The sequence below is a fragment of the Herpailurus yagouaroundi genome, unplaced genomic scaffold, assembly GCF_014898765.1.
Source record: "Herpailurus yagouaroundi ecotype Mexico unplaced genomic scaffold, PumYag 100, whole genome shotgun sequence".
Taxonomy (NCBI): domain Eukaryota; kingdom Metazoa; phylum Chordata; class Mammalia; order Carnivora; family Felidae; genus Herpailurus; species Herpailurus yagouaroundi.
In genome coordinates this window covers 68,962,755-68,981,278 of record NW_024412391.1, presented here as the reverse complement: position 1 = coordinate 68,981,278, position 18,524 = coordinate 68,962,755, and the positions used below count along the sequence as shown (strand labels likewise).

The following is an 18,524-nucleotide window of genomic DNA, read 5'->3' as shown; positions in this document are numbered from 1 at the left end:
CGCCGGAGCCCCCTCCCGCTCGGCGCTCAGCTCCCGCCTCAGCCCTCTGCGCGCGCACCGCGTGGCTCCGCGCTTCCTGTGCCGGGGTCGCGCCCAAGCCAGGTTCCCGCAAGTGCCTGGGACCTGCGACGCAGTTCATGCCGGTGGCATTCCTCCCTGCGAAACGAATGGCACATTCCAACACCAGTACGGTGCCTCGGGGGTTATTTTTTCCTAACTCGTCTATATTCTGATACTTTTGAACATTTTAACCAACTTCGTTAGTCTGGGCCGCCCGGCTCTAAGCGGAGTGTAGTTTTGCAGGGAAGGAGCTGGATGCTTTAGGACAGCTCTTAGATGCCTGTGAGGGAAGGAGACATTGGAAAATCAAAATAAGAAAACGCCCTTGGAAAACAGGAATAAACTTCAGGAACTGTGTGCAAGCGAGCCTTTGGTTTGCGGTTGCACATTTCACTGAACACCGGCCTGTTTTCTTGCTAGGGGACGCGGTCAACTCTTGGTTAAGCTGGGTGTCATATGGCCTGGGAAGGACGGAGGGCATTGACTGGCAAGGCAACCCCGCCCAGGTTCTTAGAAAATGAGTTGTTTGAATTATCTCGATGATTCAGGCGAAACAATTCCCCCTTCTCTAAAATTACTCAGCCACTTTGTATACAAGAAAAGTTTAGGGCAAGCTAAGAGTGCCCTGGTAAATATTCAGGAAGGTGAAAGGTTAGAACTATTCTTTTAGGCAGATTCAGGAAATGGTTCTCTTCATGCATTTTTCTTTTCACCCTCGTTGAACAGTCTGATGTGAGCAATTCAGGGGTGAGATTTTTTTTTTTTTTTTTGGTTTGGTTTCATGTAATTTCAGTCATGAATGTTTTTCTGAATTTGAACGTTTTAAGAAATGCACTGATGAGCAACATTCACATTATTTGCTACGGAGGCTGCACTGAAAAATTGAGTCATAAACATTTAACAAATGTTGGAGCACCTGTTGAGTGTGGTGACGTGCTGTTCACCATGGTGGACAGGGTTCCTCCATTCCAAGTTTCCGGGCTGTGTTCCCACTAGGGTCATTGTTTTCTTCTAATGTATAACTCTCTTCCAAGTCCTCTTTTTGGCTGCTCAAACTCCAAAGATGGTAAGTCCTGAGTTGTGAGAACAACTTTAATAGTCCCTGTTGTTACCTATCAAATTAACTATATATTACCTGTTTAATGTTTGATTTAGGAAGTAGATTACTGTTTTCAAATTCCAAAGCTATTATCGAGGTAGATTAGGCAATTTTTGAGTCCTTGGCCTCTGCGGAGTTTTCTTTTTTCTTATTTTTTTCCTTTTGTGTGGTAAGAACAATGAACAGGAGATCTACCCTCTTAACAAATGTTTAAGTGTACAATACAGTGTTGTTAACTATATGCACAGTGTTATACAGCAGTTCTCCAGGACTTTTTATCCTGTGTGACTGAAAATCTGTACCTATTAACATCTACTCCCCATTTGCTCCTTCTTCCAGCCCCTCAAAACCAGCATTGTTTGTTTCTATGAGATTGATTACCTCAGATACCTCAATAGTTACAATAATGAAGTATTTGTCTTTTTGTGATTGGCTTATTTCACCTAGCATAACGTCCTTGAAATTTGTCCATGTTGTAGCATATGACACGATTTCCTTCTTTTTAAGTCTGGATAAAATTGTATTACATGTATATGCCACATTTTAAATTCATTCATCCATAGATGGACATTTGGGTTGCTTCTGCATCTTGGTTATTGCAAATAATTCTGTGATGAACATGGCTGTGTAAATAGCTCTTTGAAATCCTCTTTTCTTTAAAAAAAAAAATTTAATGTTTATTTATTTTTGAGAGACAGAGAGAGAACACTAGCACGGGAAGGGCAGAGAAACAGGGAGACACAGAATCCAAAGAAGGCTCCAAGCTTTGAGCTGTCAGCACAGAGCCCAAAGTGGGGCTTGAACCCTCAAACCATGAGATCATGGCCGAAACGATGGGAAGTCAGACACTCAATTGATTTAGTCACCCAGGCACCCCTGGATCATATGGTAGTTTTATTTTAAATTTAAATTTAGTTTAATTGAGGAACCTCAATACCGTTTTACATAGTGGATATACCATTTTGCATTCCCATCAACAATATGCAAGAATTCCAATTATTTCACATACTTACCAACACTTATTGTCTGGCCAGGTGGGGGTTCCTAATAGTGGAGGTGTGAAGTGATAGCTCAGTGTGGTATTTCCCTGATAATTAGTAGCATTGAGCACTTTTTCATGTACTTGTATACTTTCCTTGGAGAAATATTTAATTATTTAGCCCATTAAAAATTTTTAAGGGGCGCCTGGGTGGCGCAGTCGGTTAAGCGTCCGACTTCAGCCAGGTCACGATCTCGCGGTCCGTGAGTTCGAGCCCCGCGTCAGGCTCTGGGCTGATGGCTCAGAGCCTGGAGCCTGTTTCTGATTCTGTGTCTCCCTCTCTCTCTGCCCCTCCCCCGTTCATGCTCTGTCTCTCTCTGTCCCAAAAAAATAAATAAACGTTAAAAAAAAAATTTAAAAATTTTAAATCCAGTATGCTTAAATTAGTTTATATTAGTTATATTAGCTTCAGATGTACAATATAGTGATTCAGCAGTTCTATACTCAGTGCTAATAATGATAAGTGTACTCCTAATCCTCTTCACCTATTTCACCCATCCCCCACCCATCTCCCAACTTGTTCTCTATAGTTAAGGATCTGTTTTTTGGTTTGTGTCTTTTTTCCTTTGTTCATTTGTTTTGTTTCTTAAATTCCACATATAAAAAATCATACGGTATTTGTCTTTCTCTGACTTATTTCACTTAGTGTAATACTTTCTACCTCCATCCGTGTTGTTCCAAATGGCCAGATTTCATTCTCTTTTAAGGTTAAGTAATATCCCATTGTATATATATACTACATCTTCTTTATCCATTCGTCCTTCTTGTGGACACTTGTGTTGCTTCCATAATTTGGCTGTTGTAAATAATGCTGTAATAAACACAGGGGTGCAAATATCTTTTTAAATTAGTGCTTTCATATTCTTTGGGTAAGTATCCAGTAGTGGAGTTATTGGCTCATTAGGTAGCTCTATTTTTAATTTTTTGAGCGACCTGCATACTATTTTCCACAGTGGCTGCACCAGTTTGTATTCCCACCAACAGGGTAAGAGGGTTCCTTTTTCTCCACATCCTTACCAGCACCTATTGTTTCTTATGTTTTTGATTTTAGCCATTCTGACAGGTGTGAGGTGATATCTCATTGTGGTTTTGATTTGCATTTTCCTGATGACCATTAATGTTGAACACCTTTTCATGTTTCTGTTGGCTTCTTTAGCCCATTATCAATGTGGGTTATTAGTTTTTTGCTGTTGTAAAAATTCCTTATATATTTTGAAAGCTAACTCCTTATCAGGTATGTGGTTTGCACATTTTTATCCCATTCCATGGTTTGCCTTTTCATTCTGTTGTTTCCTTTGTTGTGCAGAAGGTTTTTAGTATGATATAGTCCTACTTGTCTATTTATGTTTTTGTTGCCTATGCTTTTGTTGTCATAGCTATGAAATCATTGCCTTGGCATTGTCTTCTGGCTATGACTCTGGGAGGATAGCACTGTAGCAAATGCTTTGCTGGTTTTAAGATAGAGCTGGTTTTAAGATAGCCTCCAATGTCATGGAATTTTTCCCCTATATTTTCTTCTAGGAGTTTTATAGTTTTTGGTCTTATATTGTCTTTAATCCATTTTGAGTTGATTTTGTGTATAGTGTAAGATAAGATTCCAGTTTTTTTATTCTTTTGTGTATTGGTATCTGGTTTTCCCAACACCATTTGTGGAGGAGACCATCCTTTCTCAATGGTGTATTTTTGACATTCTTGTGGAAGATCAGTTAATTGTATATGCACGGATTTATTTTGGGGCTCTCTCTTCTGTTACTTGACCTCTGCTTTGAAGTCCATTTCTATAGAAGTAACCAAGAATAAAGAATAGATGGAGAGGACTGAACTCAAAGTTGAGCGTACGCTCTTTCAAGACTCAAGTTTGAAAGATCATACAGTGTATGAAATATTTGTGAGTGTGCAGAATGAACTTTATGGATAAGCAACTATGCTAATTGTGTTTTCAGTTGTCTTCAGACATCTTCCCACTACCCCACTGCTAAAGAATTAAATTTAATGGAGTGCTACAAATGAAATTCTTACAATTATTGTTAACAAATTGTTAAGTTGCTGCTGTTTTAGTTTATGAAAAAAATTGTGGCAACTAATAACAACAGATACATACAGTACTTAATATGTGACAGACCCTCTTCTAAACACTTTATATATTCACTTAAACCTCATAGAATCCCATAAGGTAAATGATTATATCATCCTCATTATACAGTTGAGGAAACAGAGGAGATGAGAGAATTTTCCTAAGTGGGATGAACACAGAGCTGAGCTTGGCTTCCAGGCCACATGGCCCTGGAGTCTGTGCTCTACACTAGGGGACAGCAAACTTTGTAAAGGGTCAGTTGGTAAATATAATAGGCTTTGTGCGCCATATAGTCTCTGTAGCAACTACGCAATTCTGCCATTGTAGCATGCAAGCATACATAGACAATGCACAAATGAATGGGTGTGGCTATGTTTCAAAGCAATTTTATTTACAGACACTGAAATTTGAATTTCATATAATTTTCACATATCATGAAACATTATTCTTCATTTTATTTTTTTCAACTATTAAAATATGTACATATCATTCTTAGCTCCCGTTATACAAAAACAAGCAGTGGGCCAGATTTGGCCCTTGAGTAGTAGTTTGCCAACCACTGCTGAAAACCCCTCTAGGATTCTGGCTATGACCCCAGGAGAAGAGCACCTTAGCAAATGCTTTGCTGGTTTTAGGATAGGGCTGTGGGTAGCAGTGCCTGAGTCACACTTAGAAATGATGACCTCCCTGGGATAGGATCTGATGTATAAAATGACTTCTTCAAAGTCTTTCCTGTAGTCCAGTGAGATGACCTTTTGGGACACTGTGAATCCCTGACTTATCAATCACATCCTGTGTAGTAGTAGCTAGATGACATGTTCAGTGACAAAGCTGGATGTAAAGCCAGCTTTGAATGTTTATCCATGTATCATGGATTACTTTATTCATAGGCTGAGTATTGTCGAACCCCCCAAAATCAAGAACATGTACTCGATAAGAATTCTACAAAAATAGAAGTAATACAGGCAATTTATTTTTATGGTTTTGACATTCATTCCAAAGGAAGGGGTGAAGATGAAGGGAGAAATAAACAACTTTTCCAAGTTCTTGGTATGTGCCAAGTGCCAAGATACCTCATTATGGTACTGCACTTAAAGAACATCACCTTCAAAAGGAGATGTAATTACCCACATTTCATAGATGAGGAAATTGAGACATAAGTAACTTTCCCAAGGCTATTACCATGTCTTTGACCTCTGATCTACCTAACTCTAAAGCATGGGCATTTTTAAAAAAACATGAAAAACTACAAAGATATTAAAGCAAACTCACATTTTCCCCCCTCATTGTACTGCTTCCTGAGGAAATGGGGCAGTGGAGGGGCTGCAGAAAATGAATGTTTAGAGGTAGAAAAACTGTCCAAAGTCATATGAGTCACCCTTGGGCAAGACCACACAAATCATCAAGGAGCGATGCTTACTTACTTCCTCCATTTCTAAATATAACCTAGAGAAAGAGAGTCCACTCCTTGTGTCTACTTTGATTTTGAACCCAATAAAAACCTCAGTGGAATCAGAATCCATTCTTACCCTTATATGTTCAGAATACAGAGTCCTAGATACGGGTGTTGCAATCCTCAAGCCATTTAAAGAAACTCAGCAAAATAACACCCAAGCTATATAGTTGGAAGAGGGATTCCTAACTTCTATGGACAGTGTGGGGACTAAAATACTGTGTTATTTGTTTTAATTTGCTAATATCTAGAAAAAGACTACAGAAATTAAGCAGCCATACCACAATGGTTGAGGGGTGTGGCAGCAATATGGGTTAGGGTGAGAGCTATGTGAGGTTTATAGATAGGCTATGGATCATAGTCATTTTGACGTCAATGCAATCACAGATAACCTTTGCCATCTTCTCCAGCCATGTTGTTTTATGAAAAAGATGAAAGAGCTGAGAGAGGATGGGAGTAGGTAAATGACTGGCCCAAGATCTTGAAGGGCTGTCCTAGCCTGATATAAATATTTCACTCTTTCCAATTTAAGTTATAGCATTAGCTGAAAATGTCTCTCAGAGAGAATCTTGTTCTTTTGTGCTTTACCGTCCCCAATCCACCTTTATTCTATTTTCAAGACTAAAGGCTGTGTGAACACTCTCTTTGTTCCTGGAAAAAATTTAATATAAAGTACTGCATAGATTCCAGTTGTGTAATGAATGAGTCACAGGGATGAAAGGGACAGTTTAGCAAATAGAGTCAGTGGTATTGTAATAGTGTTGTATGTGACAGATGGAGGCTACACTATGGTGAGCATAGCATAGTGTATAGAGTTGTACCCACACTATGTTGTATGCCTGAAATGAATGTAACACTGCGTGTCAACTATAATTTGATAAAAAGGAAATAAAGAATTGCATAGAGCATCCAGGTGGAACTTCTCTGCTGAAGTAAAGGGTGAAGGAGACCTTCCAGCTCACTAACTGAAGTTGCTTCACTATTTCCTGCATTTGAATTAACCCCAGGTCTAATGTATCAGGAAGAAATGAGCAACAACATTTACCAGATTAAGGTCTCCACTTTTTTTAACTCTGATCTTGGTGTGTTACGTCATGATTTAAAGACCTTTGCTTTAGAGAGAGCTCAGATCTCAAAAAATATAGGAATGATTGATAACAACATGGGGAACCCATAAATACTATCTCCATTTTCTTAAGATTGTTGGGGAAAGATATGAAGATTAGGATCTTCACTTGGGAATCACAGACACCCTTCTCTAACTGCCCAGAATAAGAGCTCAATTAATCAAGTAACTGTAAATATTTTTAAGTGAGAGTAAAACTTCCATCATTGATGTTTTAGTGCTTGCTTGTAAAGTGTTTAGTGGGTTCCTGGCACATTTTAGGTGATAATGAATTGTTAACCACAGTTGTCCTATAAATAGTCTTTTTGTTGATTTTTTTTTCATGCAGAAGTTTTCTAGTTTGATGTAGTCCAACTTATTTTTTATTGTGTTGCTTGTATTTTAGGTGTCATACCCAAAAATTCATTACCAAGACCCATGTCAAGGAGCTTTATTCCTGTTTTCTTCTAGGAGTTTCATGATCTGAGGTCTTTACACGTAAGTCTTTAATCTATTTTGAGTTAATTTTTGTGAGTGGTGTAAGATATGGGTCCTGTTTCATTCTTTTACATGTGAATATCCAATTATCCCTGCACCATTTATTGAAGAGACTGTCTTTTCTCTATTGAGTATTCTTAGCTCCCTTGTCAAATACTAGTTGATTTGTATATGCTTGGGTTTTCTGTTCCATTGGTCTGTTTGTCTGTTTTATACCAGCACCATACTGTTGTTATGATTAAAGCTTCATAGTATAACTTGAAATCAGTAAGTGTGATACCTTCTCTTTTTCCTTCTTTCTCAGGATTTCTTTGGCTATTCAGGCTATTTGGCTTTTGTAGTTCTAAATTAATTTTAGCAGTGTTTTTTCTACTTCTGTAAAAAAATGCTATTGGAATCTTGATAGGGATTGCATTGAGTCTATAGAGGAATTTTGATAATATTGACATTTTAACAGCATTAATTCTTCCAATCCACGATTATAGGATTTTTTCCCATTTATTTGTGTCTCCTTCAATTCTTTCATCAGTGTTTTGTTTTCTGAGTAGACATCTTTCATCTTTGTAGTTAAAGTTACTTCTAAGTGTTTAATTGTTTTTTTGATGCTATTGCAAATGGTATAGATTTATTTTTCTTAGAAAATATGTTAGTAATGTACAGAAATGCTACTCATTTTTGTATATTAATTTTGTATGACGTAACTTCACTGAATTCATTGCTTAGATCTAATAGTTTTTTGGTTGAGTCTTTAGGATTTTATATATATAAAATCATATCATCTGCGAATAGAGACAATTTTACTTCTTCCTTTCCAATTCTAATATGTTGTATTTCTTTTTCTTGAATGATTGCTCTAGCTAGGACTTTTAGTACTATGCTAATTCAATAGGAATGGTGAGAATGGATACCCCTGTCTTTTGCCTGTATGCCTTTTTTAAATCCCAATTTAAAAAAAATGAGCATGTGACCTACTTCTGGCAGTAAGATTAAAAGGGAAGTCATATGGGGGGGAATCTAGGAAATGTTTGTTTGCTTTTAAGAAAGTGATATAAGTAGAAATGGTTGTCTGGAATTGTTATATCTGTTTTATTGTTATTCTGAATATAAATCTACCAACAGGCTCTCAGGACACGTAAAGAGACCACTGAATTACTGCATTTGTAAAGTTTCCATACTTCGTCATGATCTCATGGTTTGTGAGACTGAGCCCCCTGTCGGACTCTGCACTTACAGCACAGAGCCTGCTTGGGATTCTCTCTCTCCTTGTCCCTCCCTAACTTGCGTGCACTCTCTCTCCCTCTCTCAAAAAAAAATAAAGTTGCCATACTTCTGAGTCAGTATTTAATTTTACAGTGCAGAAACATCTTCCCTAAAAAACAGAATATTTCTTGGGGCGCCTGGGTGGCTCAGTCGGTTAAGCGTCCGACTTCAGCCAGGTCACGATCTTGCGGTCCGTGAGTTTGAGCCCTGCGTCGGGCTCTGGGCTGATGGCTCAGAGCCTGGAGCCTGCTTCCGATTCTGTCTCCCTCTCTCTCTGCCCCTCCCCCGTTCATGCTCTGTCTCTCTCTGTCTCAAAAATAAATAAACGTTAAAAAAAAAAATAAAAAAAAAAACCAGAATATTTCTAAAGCATAATTTTATTTTTGAAGTTTTGGCAAGTTATCTTAACTACATATCTATTGAAAAACCCATATTAGTCCTAGGAATTAGTCTATTAATTAGAATTATTTTTGAAATATAGAGAAAATTTTCTTTTTATAAAATCAGGGTAATTTAGGTATCATTTATGAACAGAATTATTCCACTTTTTAATTATATTGTTTTCTAACAGATGTATAGTGCTTTATGGATTAGTCTTTATGCCCATTTACTATGTTAAAAAATATTATGAGGGCATTGTCCCAAAGAAAATTTTTCTGGAAGTGGAGTAAACTCTATCTTTTTATATTTGTAGCTCCAAATTAACTTTAAAGGAGCTGTGAAGCAATCTGTAGAGATACAGATAGGAGTCCAACTAAGGTCAGTATCTTGAGTGCCCTAAAATGCTCCTTACACAGCCATATTATTTTGCCTGTCATTTTGATTTACAATAATGTAGGATTTTCCTGGTTTTTGAGCTGAAAGTTCTTAGTTCTGAGAAACTCTCCAGTCCTGGGCAAACCACATTAGTTGGTCACTCTAGCAAGGTTTCTCAGCCTTGGAACTATTGGCATGGTGGGACACCAACATAATTTGTTGTTTTGGGGGACTGTCCTTTTGCTTTGTAGGATGTTTGCAGCATCCATAGCTTCTACCCACTAGATACCAGTTAATACTTCCCACCATTGGTTGTCGCAATCAAAAAATGTCTCCAGACATTGCCAAACGTACCTATGGGGCAAAATCACCCAGGATAAGAACCACTGACCTAGGTGCAAATGCCCTTACAACTTACAAACTGGAAACTCAAAATCTTATTCTTTGTTGCTATGGTAAAGCAAAAACAAGCTGATTCTGCTATTTTTACACAGGATTCTGAGGAATTGCTTCTAGATTCTCTTTTGGGAGATTCTCCCTCCACCCTCCCAACCACACTTTAATTTAAAAAAAATTTTTATTTATTTATTTATTATAATTTTTTAACATTTATTTATTTTTGAGAGACAGAGCATGAGCAGAGGAGGGGCAGAGAGAGAGGAAGACACAGAGAGAGAGGGAGACACAGAACCCAAAGCAGGCTCCTGGCTCTGAGCTGTCAACACAGAGGTCGACACGGAGCTGGAACCCATGAGCAGTGAGATCATAACTTGAGCCGAAGTCAGATGCTTAATCAACTGAGCCATCCAGGCACCTCACAAACACACACTTTTTAAACATTGCAAGTGACTTGAACAAGTATTCTAGGTGCTGCCAGTGTGGACTGTGTCCTGCAGTCCACAGGCTGCTTTTGTTGCTTCTTTGTGAAAATTTCAACTCTACAACTTGACATTTTTTACCCATTGGAAATTTTATTTTTACAAGTTGTAACAACTCATGTATATCTCTGTATGTATGTCTATTTATGTCCATATCTACATATATAAACATGACTGTCCACTGTATCACTTTTAACTTTAATCTTTCCTGATCGTAATTGCCCATCCTGCCCGTTTTGCTTAATTTATGTTTTTCTGCTTTTTGCCCCTCTCTTCATTTCCAGCCTCGCTTTACCCCTTTCCCATTCTGTTTTCTTGGAAACAGACTGCAGCCAGGTTTAGTTTCAGTTGAATCTGGCAGAGTGTCAGACAGTGATAGTATTTGTAGGAGTTTTATGTCTTGACTAATATTCTTGGTATTCCTTCCATAGTTCTTTATTATTTATTTTTAATTGGGTCTTTACTGTTTTTTCCCCCTGATTAATTTGTAAATGCCACTCTACTTTTCAATTTTTAGCACTTATGATTAGACATCAATTTCTTTATTTTTTGAAACATGATAACCAATATTTCCCCCACCAGAATACTCACCTTCCTCACTCTTTTCCCCAGTAAGGTGAGATCTTTAGAATAATTTATCATCCTTGCTCTGCACCCAGCCTCCTCTGGTCCCATTTGTAATGCTTGTATTTCTTTCCTATCCCAACCACCTGCTACTAGGAATTGCTGAGTACCTTTACTGCTTTCCATTCATGACTGTGGTTAGAATATCTCTGGCACCGTGTCTCTTCTTTTTCAGTGCTCTTTGTTTTTATTTATTTTCCATATCCTCAGTTTCTCATTATTAATTTATATTGAACTATTTAAAGACAGTTAACTTGGAAGATTCATTGCACATTACTCTTTTCCTTTCTTCTCCACATGCTCTTAGCTTGAGTACTCTGGTTCACATTCATTTGTTGTTGGAAATCTTTCCTCAAATCAGATGTATTTTCTAAATTTTTGCATATCCGCAAATCTATGGTCATCATGGGGTAGTTGGAATACAGTTCTTATTTCTCACTGGTCGGTGGATGCCATTCTATCTCCATTTTAAAATTAAAATTTTTTTTTAAATTTTAGTTTTTAAATTCCAGTGTATGTAACATACATTGTTATATGAGTTTCAGGTATACAATATAGTGATTCAATAGTTCGTACATTACTCAGCGCTCATCATGATAAGTGTACTCTTAATCCCCATCACCTATCACCTATTTTACTCATCCCCCCCCTCTCTCCCCTCTGGTAACCATCAATTTGTTCTCTATAGTTAAGAATCTGTTTTTTGGTTTGTCTCTCTTGTTTTTTCTGGGTTCATTTGTTTTGTTTCTTAAATTTCACATATGAGTGAAATTATATGGTGTTTGTCTTTCTCCGTGTGACTTACTTCATTTAGCATTATACTCTCTAGCTCCAACCATGTCATTTGTCATTGCGAATGGCAATATGTTATACTTTTTTATGCCTGCCACTACACACACACACACACACACACACACACACACACACACACACACACATCACATCTTTATCCATTCATCAATCAGTGGACACTTGGGCTGCTTCCATATCTTGGCTATTGTAAGTAATGCTGCAGTAATCATAGGGGTACAAATACCTTTCTGAATTAGTATATTTGTATTTGGGTAAATACCCAATAGTAGAATAGATCATGTGGTAGTTTTATTTTTAACTTTTGGAAGAACCTCCATACTGTTTTCCACAGTGGCTGCACCAGTTTGCATTCCCACCAACAGTGCATGAGGGTTCCTTTTTCTCCATATCCTCGCCAACACCTGTTATTTCTTGTGTTTTTTATTTTAGCCATTCTGTTTTTAATTTTTTTTAACATTTACTTATTTTTGAGAGACAGAGAGAGACAAAGAATGAGCAGGGAAGGGGCACAGAGAGAGGGAGACACAGAATCTGAAGCAGGATCCAGACTTAGCTGTCAGCACAGAGCCCAACACGGGGCTCGAACTTACAAACTGCAAGTTCATGACTTAAGCCAAAGTTGAACGCTTAACCGACAGCCACCCAGGCACCCCTTATTTTAGCCATTCTGACAGGTGTGTGGTGATATATCCTTGTAGTTTTGATTTGCATTTCCCTGATATAAGTGATCATGAGCATCTTTTCATGTGTCTTTTGGCCATCTGTATGTATTCTACAGAGAAATGTCTGGTCATGTCTTCTCATTTTTTAATTGGATTATTTATTTTGGGGGGTGTTGAGTTTTCTATGTTCTTTATATATTTTGGATACTAACCTTTTATCTGATATGTCATTTGAAAATATCTTCTCCCATTCTGTAGGTTGACTTTTAACTTTGTTGATTGTTTCCTTGGCTGTGCAGAAGCTTTTTATCATGCTCCTAATCTTAGGGGAAAAGCTCTCCATTTTTCACCATTGAGTATGGTATTTGCCATGGGTTTTTCATATATGGCCTTTCTTCTGTTTCCTCGAAACCTACTTTGATGAGGGTTTTTATCATGAATGGATGTGGTCCTTTGTCAAACGCTTTTACTGCATCTTTTGAAATGACCATATGGTTCTTATCCCTTCTTTTATTAATGTAGTATATCACATTGATTTGCAAATATTGAACTACCCTTGCATCCTGGGAATAGATCCCTCTTAATCGTGGTGAATGATTTCTTTAATGTATTGTTGGATTTGGTTAAGCTAATATTTTGCTGAGGAGTTTTGCATCTATGTTCATCAGAGATATTGGCATCAGAGAATTCTTTTGTTTTTGTAGTGTCTTTATGTGGTTTTGGTATCAGAGTAATGCTGGCCTCATAAAATGAATTTGGAAGTTTCCTTCCTCATATTTTTTGGAGTAGTTTGAGGAGAATACCTATTAGTAGTTTGAGAAGTTAATACCTATTAACTTTAAATGTTTGGTAGGATTTATCCGTGAAGGCAAGGACTTTTGTTTGCTGGGAGTTTTTTTTATTACCGATTTAATTTCATTGCTGGTAATCGGTCTGTTCACATTTTCTATTTCTTCCTGATTCAGAGGGTTGTATGTTTCTAAGAATGTATCCATTTCTTCTAAGTTGTCCAATTTGTTGGCATATAATTTTTCATAATATTCTCTTACAATCCTTTGTATTTCTGTGGTGTTGATTGTTATTTTTCCTCTTTCATTTCTGATTTCATTTATCTGAGTCCATTCTCTTCCTTTCCCTCTCAATGAATTTGGCTAACAGTTGATCAATTTTGTTGACCTTTTCAAAGAATCAGCACCTGGTTTCATTATCTCGTCTATTGTTTTTTTAGTTTCTATTTCATTTATTTCTGCTCTAAAGTTTTTATTTCCTTCCTTCTACTGGTTTGGGGTTTTGTTTGGTCTTTTTCTAGCTCCTTTGGGTGTCAGGTTTGTTGTTTATTTGAGTTTTCTTGCTTCTTCAGGTAGGCCCATATTGTTATGAACTTCCCTCTTACGACAGCTTTTGTTCCATCCTAAAGATTTTGGACTATTGTGTTTTCATTTTCATTTGTCTCTATGTATTTTTGCTTCCCTCTTTGATTTATTGGTTTACCCATTCATTGTTTAGTAGTATGTTATTTAACCTGCATGCATTTGCAGCCTTTCCAGAATTTTTTTCTTGTGTTTGACTTCTAGTTTCATAGCATTGTGGTCAGAAAAGATTATGGGTATGACTTCAGTCTTTTTGAATTTGCTGAGACTTGTTTTGTGGCCCAGTATGTGATCTAATCTGGAGAATGTCCCATGTGCACTTGAAAAGAATGTGTATTCCACTGTTTTAGGATGGAATGTTCTGAATATATCTGTTAGATCCATCTGGTCTCATGTGTCATTCTAAGCCACTGTTTCCTTATTGATTTTCTGTTTGGATGGTCTGTCTACTGAGTAGGTGGGGTATTAAAGTCCTCTACTATTATTATATTACTATTGACTGCTTCCTTAATGTTTGCTACTAGCTGCTTAATGTATTTGGGTGCTTTCATGTTTGGTGCATAGATGTTTATAATTGTTATATCTTGTTGGATTTTCCCCTTTATGATTATATATTGTCCTTCTTTGTTTTAGAGTCTGTTTTATCCCATGTAAGTGTTGCTACCCCAGCTTTCTTTTCACTTCCATTTGCCTGATAAATGCTTTTCCTCCCCTTTACTTTCAATCTTCATGCACCTTTAGGTTTGAAATGAGACACTTACAGGCAGCGTTTGGATGAGTCTTGGCTTTTTATCCATTCTGACATCCTGTGTCTTTTGATTTGAGCACTTAATTCATTTATAATGAAGGTAATTATTGAAAGGTATATACTTACTGCCATTCTGTTACTTGTTATATGGTTGTTTTGTAGTTCTTCTGTGTTGCTTTCTTCTCTTTCTCTCTTCTCATGGTTTGCTGGCTTTCTTTAGTCATATACTTTGATTCCTTTCTCTTTATTTTTTTGCATATCTATTACTGGCTTTTGATTTGTCATTATCATTAGGTTTATATATAATGTCTTATGCATATAGCAGTCTATATTAAGTTGAAGGTTGCTTAAGTTTGAACCCATTCTAAAAGCACTAAATTTTTACTCTTCTTCTCCATACTTACCATGTAACTATGGTGTCATACTTACATCCTTTTATTTTTTGAATCTCTTGACTGATTTTTATAGATATATTTATTTTTAATGCTTATGTGCTTCCTACTTTTCTTACTCCTGCTTATGGTCTTACCTTTCCACTCAAAGAATCCCCTTTAACGTTTCTTGTAAGGCTGGTTTAGTGGCAGTGAATTTGTTCAGCTTTTGTTTGTCTAACAAATTCTTTATCTCTCCTTCTATTCTGAATGATAACCCTGCTGGATAGAGTATTCTTGGCTGTATATTTTTACCTTTCAATACTTTGAGTTATCATGCCATTCCCTTCTGACCTGCAAAATTTCTGCTGAAATATCAGCTGATAGCCTCGTGGAGTTTCCTTTGTATATAACTTTTCTTTTCTCTTTCTGCTTTTAAAAATCTCTATCACTCCTTGTTGCCATTTTAATTACTATATGTCTTGGTGTGGACCTTCTTGTGCCTCTTAGATCTGGATTTCTGTTTCCTTTCCCAGATTCAGGAAATTTTCAGCTATTATATCTTCAAATACATTTTCTGTCACTTTTTCTCTCTCATCTCTTTCTGGAACTCCTATAATACAAATGTTATTATGCCTGGTGGTATCACTGAGTTCCCTTAGTTTACTCTCATTTCTTTCTTTTTCTTTTTTCTTTCTTCTCTTCAGCTTGATTGTTTTCCATTATTTTGTCTTCCAGTTCGGTCATCTGGTCTTCTTCTTCCTCTAGTCTACTATTTATTCCCTCCAGTGTATTTTTTATTTCAGTTATTGAGTTCTTCCTCTCTGATTGGTTCCTTTTTTATGTTTTCCGTTTCATTGTTGAGAGTCTTGCTGAGATCCTTCACTCATTTCTCAAGTCCAGTGAGTATCTTCAGGACCATTACTTTAAATTCTTTATCTGACATACTACTTATCTGTGTTTCATTTAGCTCTTGTGCTGTGATTTTGTCCTCTTCTTTCATTTGGGACACATTCCTGTGTTTCCTCATTTTGTCTAACTCTTTGTGTCTGTTTCTATGGGTTAGAAAAGTCAGCTCTATCTCCTGCTCTTGAAAGCAGTGGCCTTATGATGAAGAGGTCCTTTTGTGCTATATCCCCTGTTCACTAGTACATGGTGCTTCTCCTGTGTGTGTTGTGTCTGCCCTGCTTTTGTGGCTGAGCTGCATCTTCCTTCAGTCCAGTTGTCTTCCATGGCCCTCTTTACCTGTTGTGCAAAAGTTTTGGTCCTCATTTTATTAATGGGCCAGACTGGGGCCATGTTGGGCTTGAGTTGGATCAGACTAGGCATTTGTCAGAGCTGCAGTAGCACTGAACTGCTGAGTGCTCTCCTTGTGTTGTCCCCTGAGAAACTTTCCTTGGTGAGTGGGGCCTATCTTCCCCCAGATATCTGCCCCCAGCCCACTGCCTGGGCTATAGTCATACTGTTGGTGTGGTTATCTTTCCCTTTTCCCGGGGCAGGAGTCACTTTGGAGTGGTGCTGGCACCTGTTGGGGCTGCTTGCGTACTGTCATGCTTGAGGTGCCCACTTTAGATGGAATTCTGCAGAGGGTGGGTTGGAGGGGGCAGGCCTGCAAGAGAGTAAGGGAACAGAGCTTGGGGTGTTAGCAAGGTTTGCACAGGTCTGCTGTGGGAAGGGACCTGGAGCCGCTTTGGCAAACTCCTGTTGAGGACAGGTTGGATTAGGTCATCTGCAGAAGAGTGTGGAGCTGAGGCACATTGTTAGCAAGCTAGGTGCAGAGTGCTGCACTATTTCCTGCAGGTGTCCCTGTGTCTACACAAGGGGGTAGAGGAAGCAGATGGTGCCCACCAGCTCTTTTTTTTTCTTGGAGAAGCTTCCTAAAGATTCTGCCCCATTAGCACATGCTCTGAGATTAGTAAACAAATCTCCCTCCTGTGTACCCCAGGTATTTTTCAAACTGCTCCTTCTATACTGTATGTCAGAGGGGCTATTTCTTGTGCTGTCTTTTTGAGGCAGAGGGCCCAGTTTCCTGTCTTCCTCCTAGCTCTCCCAGAGCCAACATCTTCAGATGTTAGGCCCCGTTGGTTGTAAGAACTTGCAGAGTTAAGTCCCTCTGGCTTTCAAAGCCAAACGTTATGAGGATTCATCTTCCATGTATGGGTCCCTTGTGCCTGGGGTGCCTGGTATGAGGTCTGCTCCTCTCCCTTCTCTGTACCTGTCCTGTCCCTCCCTCCCATGGATAGAACTTGGTTCCCGACTGTATCCCTGCCCTTTATACCCACTGTGATGTGGCCTCTTCTGTACATTTAGCTGTGGAGAGTCTGTTCTGCCCATCTTCGGGTCATTTTCTGGGTTATTTACACTGATGTGGGTGTTATCTAGGTGTATTCGTGGGACAAGGTGTGCATAGGGTCCTCTTACTCCACCATCTTCCCTGAAAGCCTTCCATTTTGTCTTTTAATGTTACAGATGAAACATTCATTGCCAGTCTCATGAGGCAACTTTTTTTCTGACTGAATGATTATAAGGTTTTCACTTTATTCTTGGAGTTTAGGAATTTCTAGAATGTGTCTCTGGCTCTGTGTGTGTGTGTGTGTGTGTGTGTGTGTGTGTGTGTGTGTTAATCATCCTTGGGTGAACTTTTTTTAGGTCTTTCTTCAGCTCTGGGAAAAATTCTTCTATTATTTCTTTTTTTTTTTTTTTAGTGTTTATTTTTGAGACAGAGACAGACAGAGCATGAATGGGGGAGGGTCAGAGAGAGAGGGGGACACAGAATCCGAAGCAGACTCCAGGCTCTGAGCTGTCAGCACAGAGCCTGATGTGGGGATCGAACTCACGAACCGTGAGATCATGATCTGAGCCAAAGTCGGAGGCTCAACTGACTGAGCCACCCAGGCGCCCCATTCTATTATTTCTTTAATTATAACCTGTTTCTTCTGCATCTTTTATTTCTGGAACATTTGCTTGCGTATTAGATCTCTTAGGTTTATCCTCTAATTCTCTAATTTCCACCCGCCCCACCTTTTTTTGTGTGTTTGTTTCTTTCCCACTTGAACGGAATCTCTTTGATCTGTTTGTTTGTTTATTTATTTATTTAGTTTTTGTCTTGCAGTATGGTTTAAAAGGTTTTTCTTACTTGACTTTCCAGGCCACTATGTGGCATCTTCTGTACAGCTTTCAGTACAGGCTCCCAGGAGCACTAGGATTTGCTCCTCTGAATAAAACACAGTTCCTGTACTCACTCAGTCTCCCAAGATAAAAAGGCTAAAGAATGTTACTTTTATATGGAAAAAAAATCCAACAGATTACCAAGAATGCATTATAGTCATTAACATTTATGCAGGAACAGCATAGTGTCAGACTTTATAAAACAAAATTGATGGAAGTATAAGGAGAAATGGCCTAATACAGCCTGTTGGGAGTTTTTAACACATCACTCTGACACTGAAAGATCAAGTAGGCAAAAATAAGAACAGAGAAGACCAGAACAATTAACAAGCAGAACGTAGTATACATATACAACTGTGCACCCAACAAAAAGGGAATGCATGTTCTTTTCAACATGGAATATCTTTGAAAATCAACCAAAGAGAAAAGTTGTCCACAAATGGCCCCCAAAACCCCAAACATGCATACATACCTGTTCCGTGACCTGAATAGTATTAAAAAGGAATCAACAACAAAAAGATATTTTTAAAAATTCTATACATAGCT

General features: G+C 38.1%; 1 long non-coding RNA gene across 1 annotated transcript in view; it reads left to right on the top strand.

The window, feature by feature from the left end:
- The first annotated feature begins 97 nt into the window (after positions 1-97).
- The window catches only part of LOC121028766 (uncharacterized), a 224,421-nt gene continuing 205,994 nt past the window's right edge, over positions 98-18,524 (top strand). Inside the window, exons 1-2 of the long non-coding RNA XR_005789426.1 lie at positions 98-1,126; positions 7,237-7,328. This is a non-coding gene — a long non-coding RNA (uncharacterized LOC121028766). The remainder of the gene's footprint in view (positions 1,127-7,236; positions 7,329-18,524) is intronic.